The 17,186-nt window shown below is 38.5% G+C and overlaps 1 protein-coding gene across 1 annotated transcript in view; it reads left to right on the top strand.

Annotated features, from left to right (window-relative positions):
• LOC102166013 (uncharacterized) overlaps window positions 1-17,186 on the top strand; it is a 460,798-nt gene that overhangs the window by 154,783 nt on the left and 288,829 nt on the right. The gene's annotated exons all lie outside the window — the stretch shown is intronic.

Raw genomic sequence — 17,186 nt, forward strand, 5'->3', positions numbered from 1 at the left:
GGCTCAGCAAGTTAAGAACCCGACTAGTATCCATGAGGATGCGGGTTTGATCTCTGGCCTCGTTAAGTGGGTTAAGGATTCGGCATTGGTGTGAGCTGTGGTGTGTGGGTCACAGACGCAGCTCAGATCCCATGTTGCTATGGCTGAGGCTGTGGCTGTGGCCAGCAGCTACAGCTCTGATGCAACCCCTGGCCTGGGAACTTCCATATGCTGCAGATATAGTCCGAAAAAGCAGAAAGAAAAAAAGGAGGGAAGGAAGGAGGGAAGGTCAGTCCATGAAATAATTTATAAAATATATTCAGGGTACATCGTGTATGAATTCCTAATAACTTCTCAAAAAGGAATTGGTGAGACTCTTAGCTAGGACTGATCAAAGGAAGAAATAGCCCTGCTTTGGTCTGTTTTCTCTTTTTTGGCCATTAATATGGCTGGTGTTTCTTAGTCTGCTTTTCTCTATTCCCTATCATTCATGTTTCCACAGGGTCTGCGTGCAGTGGTTGTTCACCTGGGCAAAAGATTTGAATAAATACTGTAGAAGATTCTCAGGACCTCTCACTGCATTTGTTCAAAGTTCCAATTTTCTAGGTAGTCTTCATGAATTATATGTTTAAAACAGGTTAATGTGTTTCTAATATATTCTGAAAACTTGCTCAAGTTCTTATTGCACAAATGGAATATGTCTTGTGAACTTCAGGTGTGTGTGTCTGTGTGTGTGTGTTTGTGTACATGAGTATGTGTTTGACTGTGGTGTGCTTGTGTGTGAGTGTAAATTGTGTTTCAGTGGCAGACAGAGTTTACAAATGCAGGTGCTGTGCTGGGAAGAGAAAAGCTTTTTCTGTGAGGCATAACCTAAAAAAATTCCTCCCTGTTCTAAGAATAATAAATGCTGAAACTTTGTATGTACCAATAGTAATTTCTCCTTACATTTTACCTTTTTATATGCCTTTAGTTGTGTTGATGACAATAATTACAAGGTTGAGCCACTTTTAAGCTAAAAAAGGAGCTAATAGAATCTTTTATAGATGGATTTCAAATGAAGTTAGGCTTAGAATCTCCAAAAATCATAGCTTCATTCAGCGAGGCTATGTCTTAAAGGTCTCCTCTGGGTATGGAGAAGCGAGCCTTGTGTGGAAGTCAGAGCACAGGAGGTCAGGCATGCTTTGTAGTTTCCTTCTCAGACATTTTGGGGCCTCTATAATATTCGTAAATCTTAGTGTCACTTGGCAGGTAGCAGAGTCAAATGGCAAAGACTGCAAATGTTGAGCGATGACCTATTGATACCATATTTTCTTTCGTTTCCCTCTTTATTGAATGCACTGAAATGATTATAACCTAGACTTGAAGCAGTGAATGCTCTCCTTTGGCCCAGTCCGTACCCATAAAAGGCTTTGGGCGAGCAGGCCTGCAGGCAGAGGCCTTTAATGCTGGGATGCCTGTGTTCTCATACCACTGATGAGTCAGCTGTATCTCAAGCTGGCTACAGGATCCTTGGAGAAGACATTCATTCCTGTCAGATTTTCCCTCCGGGTCTTCCAACTAGTGCTCAATCAGAAACAATGACCTATTTTTTTTTTTTAAGCATCTAGTGGTAGAATCTCTTCAGATGTCTCAGTAACTGAATTTTAGCCCAGAAAGTTACAACTTTTCATGACTCATGATGAGGCTGAACCCAAATTTGAAATTCTAAGTGGGAGAGCTTGATAAATATTTAAACCCCTATCTAACTCCCTGAGAATATCATCTTTAGAAGTAGGAAACCTTTAGCTTGTCCTAGTTTCATAGTGTTCCTAACGGCCAAAGTTAGGTGGTCTCTACTCAAACTGTACCTACGATCTGGGGGTAGCTCTCCCGCAGTTGAACAAAGTGGGAAAAAGTGACATTTTGAAATGAATAGGGTGTAACAGTGAGTCTATTGCTTTTCTGTCATATTTAGAGTTTCTTAATCACTGGTGATCCGTTAGGAAAGTTCTGCACAAAGGAAGGCATGAAATAGCTCAAGAAGAAAGCGAATCAGAAAAGAAAGGGTTCAGATGCAAATTAAGCCAGCTATATTCAGAGTCAAAATAAGCTGCCCCCAGGGAGTTCCCATCGGGGTTCTTCGGTAATGAACCCAACTATGATCCATGAGGATGCAGGTTTGACCCCTGGCCTTGCTCAGTGGGTTAAGGATCCAGCATTGCTGTGAGCTGTGGTGGAGGTCAAAGACGTAGCTCACATCCTGTGTTGCTGTGGCTGTGGCGACCCCTAGCCTGGGGACTTCTGTATGACATGGGGGAAAAAAAGCTGCTCCCAGAGGAAAAACAATAGCATACTTGCTTTTAAGATATTTGTCATTCTTCAAAATGTATTTTCACTTATAATTAACTGCTTTTCAAAATATGCCCAAGGTTAAAATATTATCCCTTCCTCCTAGACATTATGAATTTTAACTTTTGACATCAAGTGTCCAAAAAATTGTAAGATGTGCAAAAACAGTGAAAACTGAATGCGTTATAGTAATTACTGGGTGCTGGGAAGCATTCTAAAAGCTTTCCAAGGGTTTGGATATTGAGTCTCACACCTCTTCCAGGAGGTAGGTGCTGTTGTTTTATTAGAGGTGAGAAACTGAATCAAAGAGAGGGATCTTGGATTTGAATGTGTCTTTCCACGGGTGAACCACAGTCCTAACTTTCAGGCTTTGCTGCCCTAGAAATCATTTGGTGATATGATGCCCAAGATTCAAATACAGTGACTGTTTCCAACTTTTATGACGTCATTTTGGGGAGAAGTTAAAAAAAAAAAAAAGAATCTCTGATCATTATTTGTTCTGAATTCTTTGTTGAACCAACCAGTAACTTCCAGTTACTGCATTGTGGATCCTCAGTCATTCAGTTAGTCAATAACACTTATTGATGACCCACTTTTTCCTTTCGTGGGTATTCACTTTTCTCTCATGGTATTGAAAGAAGGGAATGGAACTTTAGGATTATAAGCATCATGCAACATTTTTCATGAACATAATAAATTCAATTGCTCCCCAAGTTGCACCCTTTGGGGAGCAATCCAATGTAACCCCATTCCTCAAGCATGGCTGCATTTAGTATATTCCTTCCAAAGAGCACAGGGTAGAAAGGGAGGGGAAAGAGTAGCTTTACAGTGGAGGAAGCTGACAGAGACCAACCTCGGACAAGTGACCAAGGTCAGCAGCCACAGTGATAAGTCACGTTGCTGGTATGTGCCCCTGATGTGATGCGAGGAAAATGGCATGTCACCTCTGTGTATTTCTTCTGAAAAAACACATTACCCCAGTCTAATCATGAGAAACACATCAGAAAAATCCCAATAGAGGGACATTTTACAAAATGCCTATTAATCCTCAAAACCATTAGTCATCAAAAATAAGGAAAGCCTGAAACTTCCACAACCAAGAGAAGCCTAAGGAGACATAATGATGAAAAATAATTTCTTATCCTAGATGGGATCCTGGGACAGAAAAAGGACATTAGTTAAAAACTAAGGAAATCTGAATAATGTATGGACTTTAGTTAATAATAACATATTAATAGTGGTTCATTCATTGGGACAAAAATACACACTAATGTAAGGAATTAATAGGAGGGAAAGCTGGAGGTGCAAGAGATGGGATATCTCTCTACTACTTTTGCATATTTTTTCCTGTTAAAAACTGAAAACTATCCTAAAATAAAAAGTCAATTAAATGGGGAAAAAATCATGAAAAAAGTTGATTAGAACACGAAAAGTACTAGTACTCATTTAAACATCTGTTGATTTGGGAGCCTGTGTAATTATAGGTTTCTTCAGCTTTTTTCCCCAAATGTGATAACTTTGTTAGACAATCTGAGCAGAGGGGGAATTTTCTTATTTGTTTACTCTTTTAACAAGCATATATAATAATACTAGTTAACTTTATTATTTGCAGACAGTGTGCTCAAAACTTGGCTTACATCACCTCATTGAGTTCTTATACCAACATTTTGAAGTAGTTGTTGTTATTGCTCTTGTTTTACAAGATGAAGAAACTGAGGCTTGGAGGAGCAAATACCTTGTCATAGGTCATTTGGCTAAATTGCAGAGCCAGGCTGTGACTCTAGCAGCCTGCCCATGTCTCTGTGCCTTTAGACAGTTTATCAGGAAGGGTTGCATTCAGCTGCATATAACAGAAGCCCAAGTATAAATGTTGGGGTTTACTTTTCTTATGTAAAAAAGATCAGGCTTGTGTGGCTGATCCAGGAAATAATCAAGGGCTCAGACGCCTGGATTTCTCCTCCTTCATCTTGAGTGTATGGCTTTCCCTCATATAATCCAGCCTCATGGATTATTCTAGGATAAAAGAAGGAAGTAGTGAAGAAGAAAGGATGTCACCAGTATCAGGAAAGCAAAATTTCTCTCAATTCCTAGCAAGCTTGTATTAATATGTTATTGTCAGAATGCTGTCATCTTGCTACAGGAGGGACTGGAAAAATAATTCAATTTTTTTTTTAATTTTAAAATAAAAAGTGTAGGAGTTCTCATTGTGGCTCAGTGGGTCAAGAACCCAACATACCATCTAAGAGGATGCGGGTACGATCCCTGGCCTCGCTTAATGGATTAAGGATCTGGCCTTGCCACAAGCTGCAGTGTAGGATCTGGCGTTGCTGTGGCTGTGGTGTAGCCCCGGCAGTGGCAGCTCTGAATTCACCCCTAGCCTGGGAACTTCCATATGCTGCAGGTGTGGCCGTAAAAAGGAAAAAAGTAAAGTAAAAAGTGTAAGGCAGGAATTGCTGTTCAGAACAAAACAGGATTCAATTTGTAAGAAAAAAGGAGAGGTGATGTAGCACAGAGCTGGTGAATGAATTAAAGCAGGATATGGGGGAGCGACTAGGATGCCTGCCACAGTCATTGAGCTCCGCTGGGCCCTGGGTGCTAATCCACTCCGAATCCATCCCCAGTGTAGAGGAGACCACCTTGAAGGCCCTGAGAAATTACAGAGGCTCTCAGGGAGAAAGGAGTGGCGCTGAAATGCACACTGAGAGATGTGGAGAGGTCTTCCTGGGGGAAGGGACCCTGAACATGGAATAAAAGGATGAACACAAGGTATGCAAAAGGAAGGGACAGTTTATTTCAGGCATTGAGGTGCACCGTAGGGACCAAACGCAGCTTGGGGCTGAGGAAACTGTAGTAGTCTCTGCGATGCACCTCTCCAGACTGCCCTGGTCTTTCTCTTCCTCTCACCCACCTCCCGCATTGGGCCTCTTTGTCTGTTAGGGCTGGGTGTAAATGCCTTCAGCGGCAGACTTTCCCCATGGCTCCACCCAAAAAGACTCCCCACTCTGCCCCACCTGTTAATCTCTAACTCAGCTCTTGTCTAACTCTTGCTTAATATTTACTCTATACCATGTACATGGTAAACAGTCAACAAATATTTGTAGAATGGCAGAAATGATAGTTATGTACTTTGTTTAATTTTAGAGGTATGAATCTCAAATGATTTTCTTCTGCATGTAATTTCAGACGTGCCCATCAGATACGGAGTCTTTGATTATCCTTTAGTGTTAATCTTATAGTTTTCTTTTTTTCTTTCCCGAGAATTTCTTTTACAGTTTGGTTTTTCAAAAACTAAGGCTATTGAAGTAGAAATTGTGTTTAATATGTCTCTGGAATCTTTAAAGTATTTTGATACAATATTTCCTTATGGCGAATGAACATTATTTATTGTTACTGAATGTGCATGTCATATAAAACTAGGAGTCCATGAAAATATATTAAATATAATTATTATCATTGTGAAAGAAACTGGAAAGTTTATTTTTATTTCTACTATCACGTAAAACTCTCCTGGTCCTACTTATCAGGACATCAGTTGATATCTTTGCAAGTTCAAAGAAAATGTAGCTACTGTTGATTGCTGTGACACAGTGGGAAAAAATGCATGGCGTTATTTTATGATTCAGATTTCTACATGATTGCAGAGAGATATTTATGTGTACAGTTTCTCTGCCTGCTGAGGATCCATCAACTGCAAAAAAAAAAAAAAATACAGTAACAAGAAAAATAAATTCATTTTTCAGAAATTCCAAAACGGTTGAATGCAATCTGGAGACATTTGTTCTTATTGGCTACTCCTCATTTATATTGGCATAGCAAGTTTCCCAATCATTGTATTCTTTATTTATGATGTGTTTTCTGCTTTTACCTCATGCTGTGTCACAGCAAGTAATCTTGTTTTGAAATGCACAATGACAAGGAGCCATGAGTCCAGATCCCTGAAATAGTCCCTTCCTGCATGGAGCCTAAGACTCCCTAGGGAGCCCCAGGACTTTGTGTAAAGTTGTCAAGCTGAAAATGTTATCTGGGGAAAAAAGGTTAAAGAAAACTGGGGACACAGTCCAGGAGGGAACGTCAGTGGTGAGGAGAAGAGAACAAGACCATAAATTATTTATGAGCAAAAAGGAAACTTAGAGAGACCCAGAGAAAGACCTAAATGTAAATAAGCTGAGCCATAAGATTCAGAAAAATAAAGACTAACTTTGAAAACTTTGTAGCTTTCCTCACTGAGGTCTTAGTCTAAAAATCAGAAAAGTATAGAATTAGCTTCTCAAGATCAAAGTAGTTGGGTGTTTTAGTGGAGCGGGTTGCAGATGGAGACTGTCAAATCCAAGCCCAACAAACCGTGACCTGATGCTGATTTTCAGAGATTCTCCCTGATTCTGCCTAGTGTCTTTTCCTAAGGTTGCTCTACCTTAGGCCAGACTTGGCACGGTGCCTTCATCCAAGTCTATTACATAGAACTGCTACAAGTCATGTGACTTGCCACACTTTTGGCTGCATCACCCTCTCCCATCATGGGTTCTCACTACCTCCATTTCTTCTCCCTCAGTGATGTGCAGTTGTAGGTTTGAGGAGAAATTATGAGCTACCATCTTCACATGAAGAGGCACAGTGATAGCTTTGAATGGAAAGGCTATCTCAGGGATCCAAAGTTGCTTATTCAGCACAGATTCTGGGTATCTTTACTCCATGACGCTTCTGAATCAGCTGTCTTATCCCTAGTTTTTCATGCATAAAACACCATATAGGATTGACACACAAATTTAAATATTCTTGCATAGTAGCCTCCAAAAATAGGAGGTAAACTTTTTAAAATCTTAAAAAAATTGATTGAAATATAATTTCATTTACAATGTTGTTAGTTTTAGGTGCACAGAAAAGTGATTTCATTACACACACACACACACACACACACACACATTTTTTTACATTTTCATCCATTGTAGGCTATTACAATATATTGAGTATAGTTCCCTGTGCCATATAGTAGGTCCTTGTTGGTTATCTATTTTAAATATAGAGGTATTTATATATTAATCTCAAACTCCTAATTTATCCCCCTCTTTCCCCTTTGGTAACCATAAGTTTGTTTTCTATGTCTGTGAGTCTATTTCTGTTTTTACAAACAAGTTCATTTTATCACTTTTTTAGATTCCACATATAAGTGACATCATATATTTGTCTTTGTCTGCCTTACTTACTTTAGTATGGTAGTCTCTAGATTCATCCATGTTGCATTATTTCCATATAGCATTATTTCATTCTTTTTTATGGCTGAGTAATATTCCATCATGTATATAAACCACAACATCTTTGGAAACCAGGTTCCATAGACTTGCTTGAAGATTTTTACCAAGAGTATGGTAGAGGTTGACATAATGTTTGAAGCATGCTTGCTTTTATGAGTGTTAGCCACTAACAGAATTTAGTCTCACCCATTGAATAGAGACACAAGTCAAAGATTAAATTCATTGGTGATGGTATTTCAGGAGCATTCAAGGTACATGAGGATTTGGGGGACATTCACAATGTAGGTTTTACAGGTATTACTTCTAGGGAAGCAATATCTGGAGGAAAATATATTTAAGTTGAAATCTGAAGAATAGGTAGAAGTTAGCCAGATTAAAGGGAAGGTGGGGAATTTGAGGTGCGTGGAGAGGAATATTCCAGGCAGAAACAAGAGAATATTCACAGGTTGAGAGTCTGCGGCATATTAGGCAGAATTGACTGACAGTCGAGGGAAGAAACACATGAAGATACGGAAGTGAGCAAGGTAATGCTGTGAACAACCTGTGAAAAGATTCAGAGTCATGTAAAGAGATTTTGAGTTCATTCTGAAAGTGGTGGGGACCCCCTGAAGGGTGTTAACCAAGAAGGTTACATAACCAGAAAGATGTTTGGAAAGATCCCTCTGTCCTAAAGGCAGGAGGCTGCAAACTGACAAAGACAAAAGGAAGGGAGAGTGGTTAGGAAGATCTTAGAAAACTCCAGGCAGAAAGAACGGTGACCTGAACTTGATCAGTGTCTGGGTTATCTATTGTTATGTAAGCATTCTCCCTCCCTTCCTCCAGATAAAACAACTGAGTGGATAAAACAGCAACCATTCTATTATAGTTTTGGTGAGTGAAGAATTTGCACAGAGGATAGGGGATGGATGGTTTCTGCTCCTTGATGACTAGACTCAGTGAGAGATGGTTGGATGACTCCACTGGTCCCTCTGTCTGGGGCTTTATCTGCTGGGGCAGAAACATCCAAAATGGCTCCTTACTTGCCTTCTTCATACTTACATGCACTGGGAAGAATGAATATCTCCTTTAATCTTTTATTATAAACTCATCATATTGATTGCATTTTATATGCAGAATGATATGTCAATCAAATATCATCATACAATTTCCCTCTTTATCATTTCTCAGTCTAGAACCTAGAAGCTACTCAATATATATTCTTCCTCAATTGAATTTAAATTTACAAAATGAAAATAGATATTTTTAGGTTAATATTACAGTATCCAACAATTAAATTGGCATCAGTGTCTAATTCAAGTTAGGATGCCATTGTCATAAACTATAGAGGTAAAAAAATGTCAATCTTTTTATATATAAAAACTAATGCTCTTGTTAACTAGTGACAAGAAAAGAAGGTTGTTGAACATTAATGTGCAATTCTAGGATAGTCAAATTTTACGCTTAACCATCAAAGCAATTGAATCGGCCCCTGTTAAATATTTGCTGCTTCTTTTAATTGCCTCGATTCTGCCTTTTTATGTATTTTAATAAACTATATGATAAATATATCCTAACGCATATCTCTTTTGGAAAGAGATGGGATATAAAAAGTAAATACATGAATAAACGCAGATAAATGTTTATATCATCAACTAGAGAGATATTTATGCCTTTTAACATCAAAAAGTTTCATTTTTTTTTGGTTGGTTAATTAATGGAATACTATTTATAGTTCCCTCCCACACATTTGCCTCTCTTTAATGATCTGGAAAAGAAAGATAGTAACAAAGCAGTGAAATTTTTAATGATATTAAATGTGACTTGGCAAGCAACGATAGGAATAGAGAAACTACATGAATGAGCCTAAAGAACTTAGGCATCTGAGCAAAGGAGAAAAGCAGATTTAAGCAGGAATTAAATGCAGATTAAGACATCTGGAGAGAGGTATTAAATGCAGACATTCAGGAGGCAGGTAAAATCATAAAGCCTGTGAGAAAGCAATGCCGAGGTTACAGCACATCAGCTAGTTCATTATGTAGTGGCAACATAATGACTAATTCACTTTTGTGTCTCCAATTTTGAATCTCTCTACAGAAAAGTGATAGATTATGTATCTCTTGAAAGAACTTTAGAATTCCAGAAGCTTCAATGGAAGTGCTGTATAATTACCAGAATGAGGAAACTGCCTAGTATTTTATTACAAGATCTCCACCTGCTTCTTCCATTTCTTTCACACTAAAAAAGGAAATATACCAAGGTCTCTATCAAGGGAACTACTAATGTGATGAATAAGAAAAGCATTCATATATAGAATCATCCAGAACCTCAATATCCTTTATTAATTTGGAGTTCTTATCCCCTATTTATTTAGAAATGGACTTAGGCAAACATCACATTGCAAGATAAGCAGGTGTGCAGTGTCTATGTCACATACTTGATGGTAAAGGGAAGACTGACTGTCCCATGTTCATTTTATAAAAGTTATTATTGAAGACAATCAGAAGTACCAACTTCTAGTTATAAGATAAATAAGTACTAGGGATATAATGTACAAAATGACAAATATAATTAATACTTCTGTTATATATGAAAGTTGTTAAGAGGATAAATCCTGAGTTCTCATCACCAGAAAAAAATTGTTTTCTATTTCTTTAATTTTTTAACTATATGAGATGATAGATGTTCACTAAATTTAGTGTAATTGTCACTTGGTTATGTGTATCAGTCAAATCATTATGTTGTACGCTTTCAATTTACACAATGCAGTATGTCAATTACATCTTAATAGAATGGGAAGAAAAAAATAGATAAAAAAAATCTCCCAAGGAGGAAAAAAGGTTATTCTTTGAAGAAAGCGTAAAACATGTAAAATCATAGAAAATTAGTTTGGAGGACTCCCATGTACCAATTATCCAGCTTCTCAACTCCTGTGCAGTCATGTTTCTTCTGTACACATTTATACCCACGCAGTAACCTCAAAGTCTGGGTTATATTGGAGCACATCCCACGCATCTAGATAGTATGGAGACCTAAAAGATAAGCGTATAAATATACTACACACACACTCACACCCCCCACACCCCTACCAGCATTATACTATATCATTACCATTTGTAAAACATATTGATCCTTCCCTCATTTAATCATATTCATTTTTATATCTTCAGTGCTCAGCCTGGCCCCCACATAGTTGTTCTCAGTAAATCTATAAATAAAGAATGAAGACTTCTTCCCACTTATTCAGTTTATTAATCTAAGAACAAAATCTCACTACTTTCAGGTTGTTGTTCCTCCTCTTTAACCTCCCCAAACCCATCCCAAAGCTTTCTTTTCTGCAAAACATCCATAATATTCCTGAGTAAAGCTAACTACTTCTACTTTTATCCCACTCTGATAAATTCTGAATGTTTTGAAGCACTGACAGTGTGCCGGGAATTATGTTAAACACTTAGCATGGATCAGTATGTTTTGGACTCAGGTTCTAGAGTCCATGCTTTTCACCATTTTTATTTGTCTTTGTACTGCACTTACCAGCAAAGTACCTAATGCATACTAGAAACTCAAGAAAAAAGTCATGAAGGAGGAAATAATGAAAGAAGGAAGGGATATAGAGAGATGGAGAGGAAAAGGAGAGAAAGGGAGAGAGGATGGAACAGAAGAAGGGAAGGAAGGGAGATGGGAGAGAAGAGGAAAAGAAAGAAGGAAAAAAAGGAAGGAAGTTATGGAGACTACTTGAGAAGGAATAAAAACAGGATAGTTATACAGCACTATACCATTTCAAAATGTGTTTCGTCTATCTTCTTTCTTAATAACCTCTCAGATATCATCACCATCTTGACTATTGAAAGAAATGGAAAGACTTGTTGAAACTGAGAGAACTAGCTCTTAATCATCAATCTTCTGAGACCATCTTCTATTCTCTTCAGAAATTGAACAGTCAGAGATATTTGCCTTTTGATATGATCGGGGAATCCCAGCAGAAAGAGCTAAGTGTCCCTTGTCTAGAATACAGTACTGTGGGTTGGGGATCGGCAGTGCTCCTGAGGAGAAGCAGAACGGCTGAGTAATTGAGGCCTCAGGATGACCAAGAGTTATGATTTGGCAAGCGGTGGTGGGAGGGTGTCTGGAGCAGAGAAACCATTAGTGTGATTAGAGGAAGGTGTAGATGGGGAATATTGACGAGGCAACATTCAGCCGCCTCCCTCTCCTTTGCAGTCTGTAACCTGTTTATGGCCATAGCCCTGACGTCTACCTGGACCACCAGCAAAAACCTGCCTCTTACAGGGTGGTCTCAATTGCAAGGTGGTTCCATGAGGTAATTTATTATGTCTGAACTCCAGGTGATCCGAACTAACACCCCAGCCTGGCCCTGTAAATCTCTCTCCAAGCTCTCTTACTCTTTGCAGCTTTTGTCACACTTCATACTTCAGTACTGAAATAGTTTCCATTAATTGTCATTATAAACTCTACAGTGGCAAGAACCATGTCTATGTTATCACCATATGTGTCACTTATAATAGTTCATAATAATCAATTACTTAGTAAATATATGATGAATGAATGAATGAAACATGTCAAATATTTTTATGACTTAGTATTAATGCCATTTTCACAAAGTGTGAATTGTGATTATACAAACATTGTGAACTTAACAATTTTCATTTTCAGTTGAATAATTTTACTGGGTATTGCCTTTGTACACTATTTTATATTTTATTTTTACATTTAAAAACTTAAAAATATTTTATTTTTACATTTAAAAACTTAAAAATATTTTATTTTTACATTTAAAAACTTAAAAATATTTTATTTTTACATTTAAAAATTTAAAAATATTTTATTTTTACATTTAAAAATATTAGAGTAAATATTAACCAAAGACAAAGAAGAATATAAAAGCTCCAGGGAAAAACTGCTCAGAAGCAACACAGATATCTTCTTAGGCATAAAACTTATGAAGAAATCTTTAAAACCTATGTAATCCAGTTCCTTTTTCTCCATCATTTAAAAAATTAAGCTGAAAACTTTACACAGGATCACAGTTAATTAGTAGAGAAACTGGAATCAGGTTGAAGGCTCTTCCCTTTTAACCTGGTAATTTTCCCTTAATTCATCCTACCTCATATTGTCATAATCAACTCAGCTTTAAAATTTCTTAATTTATGGTGGCTGAAATCAGAAAATTTAAGTGTATTTCCAAGTGGAAAATTTAACCAATATTCACTTTTCCAAACATCATTCAGTGTGAGCTCCAACAGAGCAAAGGAGGTAAAACGTGGTTCTTTCTTTTAAGCATCATTTATATCCACCATGGGAGTCATGCAGTCAACCACGGATTCATGGGTACAACCTCCTGGTGTCTGATTTCTTACATATGTGGTTCCATTTCAGAATCACAACTTGGACTATTTTTGTGGTAATGTAACATTATAATATTGCAAGTGTTTCGTAAACAAAAGAAAATCCTATGTTGAACCCTTTGAGGATTCACACGTAAATCTGGTTTGAGGAGGTAATTTCTGAGATATTTTGTTACTGTGACAGACACTGCAAAGTAACAAGCATTTTTCTTTGGAGGGGAAAATCAAAGCCATTCCACTTAGCACTGGTGAGAAATAAAATCTCTTGACAAATAATTCAGATGTTACATAAATGCCAAATATATTTGACAATGAATTTCCCCAAATAACTTATTATAGTTTTCACTTTGGAAATCACCCTAGGAATGATTTTGTGGGACTTCCCTCCTATGCCTTAATACTTAGGAAGAAAATAGTGAATGCAAATAGGGCCTAAGAAAGAAATAAGGCATTTAATCTAAGAATTTCCACTTAGTGATTAATATAAATATCTAAACTTCACAATTCCATACCTTCTTTGTGATTAAATTATGTGCTTTAGGGAGACATATTAATACTTTTAAGTGAATCAGTCCTCCACGTCATGGATTGCAGGCAGCTTTCATTCATCTATCCATCCCTAACAAGTTTGCAGGTTTATGGCAACCAGCTTGACTAAAGGACATGAAGATTAGCTAACTAAAGCCTATCCACTCTGTTTCACTAGACTTTATCATTTTAACCTGTTTGGGCTTCGCAGTGCGAAACTGGGTGGAAGATTAAAGTGTTAGCATGATTAAGTTTTATAGGAAGCTCAAGTTTTGGAAGAATTATGTTTGAGGTATCTGTGTACATCCAGGGTGCTGCACAGAGGAGTGTGCCTCCCTGTGTGTCCCTGGAAGGGTTCCTGGCAGTTCACTGGGCAGGTCCTTGATTGGGCAAGATTGGCCCCAGACTGCAGCTGAGAAGGGCTAGCATTGAGTCATGGGGCTGCTTCAGAATCCCCAGCCGATGGAGGTCAGCAGGGCTGCCTTCAGAGGCACAGACCTGTGGGTTTCTCACCAGGTTCCTTGACAGATTGGATTGCTCCTGGGTTTCCAGGCCACTTCAGGATCCACCGTGCTGGTGGGCTGCTTCAGGGGCTCTGATGGGCCTACCTCCCTGTGGGTCCCTGTCTGGAAGGACTGCTTCTGGACCGTGGCTTTGTGGGGGCAGTCAGGTTATGGAGTTACTCCAAGATCCAAAGTCACAGCAGTCTGTGAACATGCCTCAGGGGCACGGATGGGCGTGTCTCCCTCTGGGTTCCTGGACAGTTAGGATGGCAGCTAATAGAGGCTGGAACCGGATCATAGACCACGTCAGAATCCAACAGCTGGGACTGAGGTCAGTAGGCACAGGTGGGTGTGAGAACTCCGCGTGCCTTGGTGGATGGTTCAGGTGAATACAGCTGTTGCTGAGTTCAGAGGGGGTTTGCAGCCAGGACCTCAGTTGGTGAGCTTACCACCTGGGCACAGACCTACCTTCTCAAAATGGCCCTCCTTGGCCTTGGGCTCCACCAGATTTTCACAGCCTCCTACCTGGATTCCATAATTCCACAAAAGGGCTTTTGTCTGTGGATAGCTGGCAAATTACTGTTGCTGAGTAGAAATGTGAGCGTGGGGCCTCCTCTTCCAACTTGTTTCTGGCATCACTCCTCTCACACATCTTTTTGTTAACAGTTCACATTTGGAGTTCTCCCTGTGGCACAATGGGTTAAGAATCCAACTTCAATAGCTCGGATTGTGCAGTGGTGGGTTCCATGCCCAGCTCAGTGGGTTAAAGGATCCAGTGTTGTGCAGCAGGTCAAAGCTATGGCTCGGATTCAATTCCTAGCCTAGGAACTTCCATCTGTCACAGGTGTGGCCATAAATAATAATAAATAATTCACAATTATTTCATTTATTACAGATCTCATAAAAGTAGGATTTTTTGATCATTTACCTTTTTATGGATAGTTTATTGATTTGTGTATATTGACTTTTGTTAATTATGCTGTTTGATTACAGTTTCTCTTGCCATTTTATATTTGTCCCCTTCTAGGCTGTGTATCTTAAGTAGTAGACACAAAGATGTGACCGGGTTAGAGTTGCTTGTGACTTGATTTGAGATTGGGTGCAAATGCTGTTTGATGAGTAATTGGGGATAAAATATGCACATTTAAAAATCAGTCTGTAATTATTTTTCTCTGGATACCTCTGTTAGAGAAAAATCCAAATTATCGCAAATTTTCTTTCTGAGGCATGTATAGTATTCCTTTAACTCATAACATCTTTAACTAGCCATTATGAAATATTTGAAGCTCTGCTAGTTATATATTATTTCAGTGATTTGGTTTAGAAGTAGAAAGAAAACTATTATTATTTAATAGCAACTGAAGAAACATGGTGCTGAATTAATATTTTAAGAGATTAACTACTGATTAACAATGACAAAATTATTGTTCATTTTTGAAGTTAGACAGTAGGAAATTGAAGAAATTAGGAATTTTTCTCTCAGGGGATAATTTATAATCTTTTGCATATATACATGTATATTTGGTCCAGTAACCTAGGACACCTGTTATGGTGCCTAGAATACTTCTGTTGATTGGCACTGGCTGCAAGAATGCCCACAGCAACTTCAGTCCTAACCCCTCCCAGATATTCTGCTTCAGGCAACTCATGGAATAGCATGGGGACTTAAGGGGATACCAAATGTGAGAAGAAACCCATCATAGACATTGCTATTTTTAGCCTAGAAGCAAAAATGGTTACTAAAAGTAAGATTTTTGTGAAATCTCAACTGGGCATTTTTTTCCATCTGTATGATTTTGTAAAACTAAAAAAAAAAAAAAAATCCATTATGTCTATAATAGTTTTAGAGCTGTATATAAGTTTATGTAATAAAATTCAATATACAGCCCAAAGATATTTCTTTATAATTGGCTTCCAATCCTATTTACATTTCAGAATCCTCTGTGAAGCCTTGTACACTTTAAATATATACAATTTGCCAGTTACACCCTGATAAAGCTGAAAAACAGTATCATCTATGGAGATTGTTAAAGCTTAGATGCTTCAGTTCTTGCATCTCTGCCATTTATCTTGGGCAAGTCACCTAACCGCTCTGTGCCTCAGTCCATCTGTTAAATAGGGGTAATAATGGCATCTTCCTCAAAGGGATGCTATGATGATTAAATCAGTCAGTATATGTAAAGCCCTTAGGACAGTGCCTAGCACATTAAAAGCATGTCCTCCTGCAGTGCTTGCTACTGCTGTCCCATGTACAAGTGACTTGCTTTCTACTGCTGTCCCATGTGCAAAGATGCCTCTAGGGATTCTGGTCTGATGCTCAAGATGGGTTTATTCCTAGAGGGAGCTCAGTCTACCTGATCTGGCACTGTGAATATATGGCAAAAAGCCATGCATGTTGCTGCAGCTGTTAGGGCAGTACTCCTCTTAGTTGTATGTATTGGGGGCGGGGAGTGGCTGTGGAAGAAGGAAAGGCAAGGCATGCAGGGGTCAGACTTCAGGACTGGAAGCACGTGATCCAGCACCCTAATGATTTCAGAATGAAATTTAGCTTTGCCGTTTTCCCTGAGTCCAAAGTCTACTGAAACATGTGTTTATTTTTACAAATGAAAATAGATATGTTTATGCAACAGAATCCCATTCTATAAACTATGTTTACATTTATTTAAAGCATAGACCCACAACTTCAAATTTATAACAAAATGTGGAACCAATTCTGGCTTCAGTGGAAAAGGTTTGGCAAAGATAGTGTCAAGCAGGTACCCCTAGAACTGAATGTCTCAGCAGATAGATACTACCCTGGACGTTTTCCCTGGAAACCTATACAACAGACAACTGTAGGGTCAGATTATTTCTCCTTCCCCAATATTTTGGCCTCTGGATGCTTGACACAAATTCAGAGAGACTGGATATATTCTTGAGGTTAGATAACAATGAGGTTCAAGTGTTTTGCCAGCCCAGTAGGGGTAGGGGAGGAGGGAATTGACCAAAATCTGTTCAATTGTAGGAAGCCTACCTGAAATTATAGCCTAAGATGCATCCCTGTTCCATGGTAGGATTTTTCTGGTACTATTAAAAATTTTTATGCACTGTGACAGTTACCAATTTATTATCTCAGCTCAGTCTACCCTTTCATTACCTGCTTTGTATCAAGCATGATGCTAAACTTGTCAGCAGAGGGCGCTGGAGGGACATTACAGGAGGAAGGAATTGGTCTTTCTGGTTCCCCTGTGTTAGTGTTTTTCCTTCTTGCTTTTTTGTGC

The sequence above is a fragment of the Sus scrofa genome, chromosome 5 (genome assembly GCF_054392235.1).
Source record: "Sus scrofa isolate SSC_HxYL_T2T_F1_AM1 chromosome 5, Sscrofa_HxYL_maternal_Yorkshire_Landrace_v2.0, whole genome shotgun sequence".
Lineage (NCBI taxonomy): Eukaryota > Metazoa > Chordata > Mammalia > Artiodactyla > Suidae > Sus > Sus scrofa.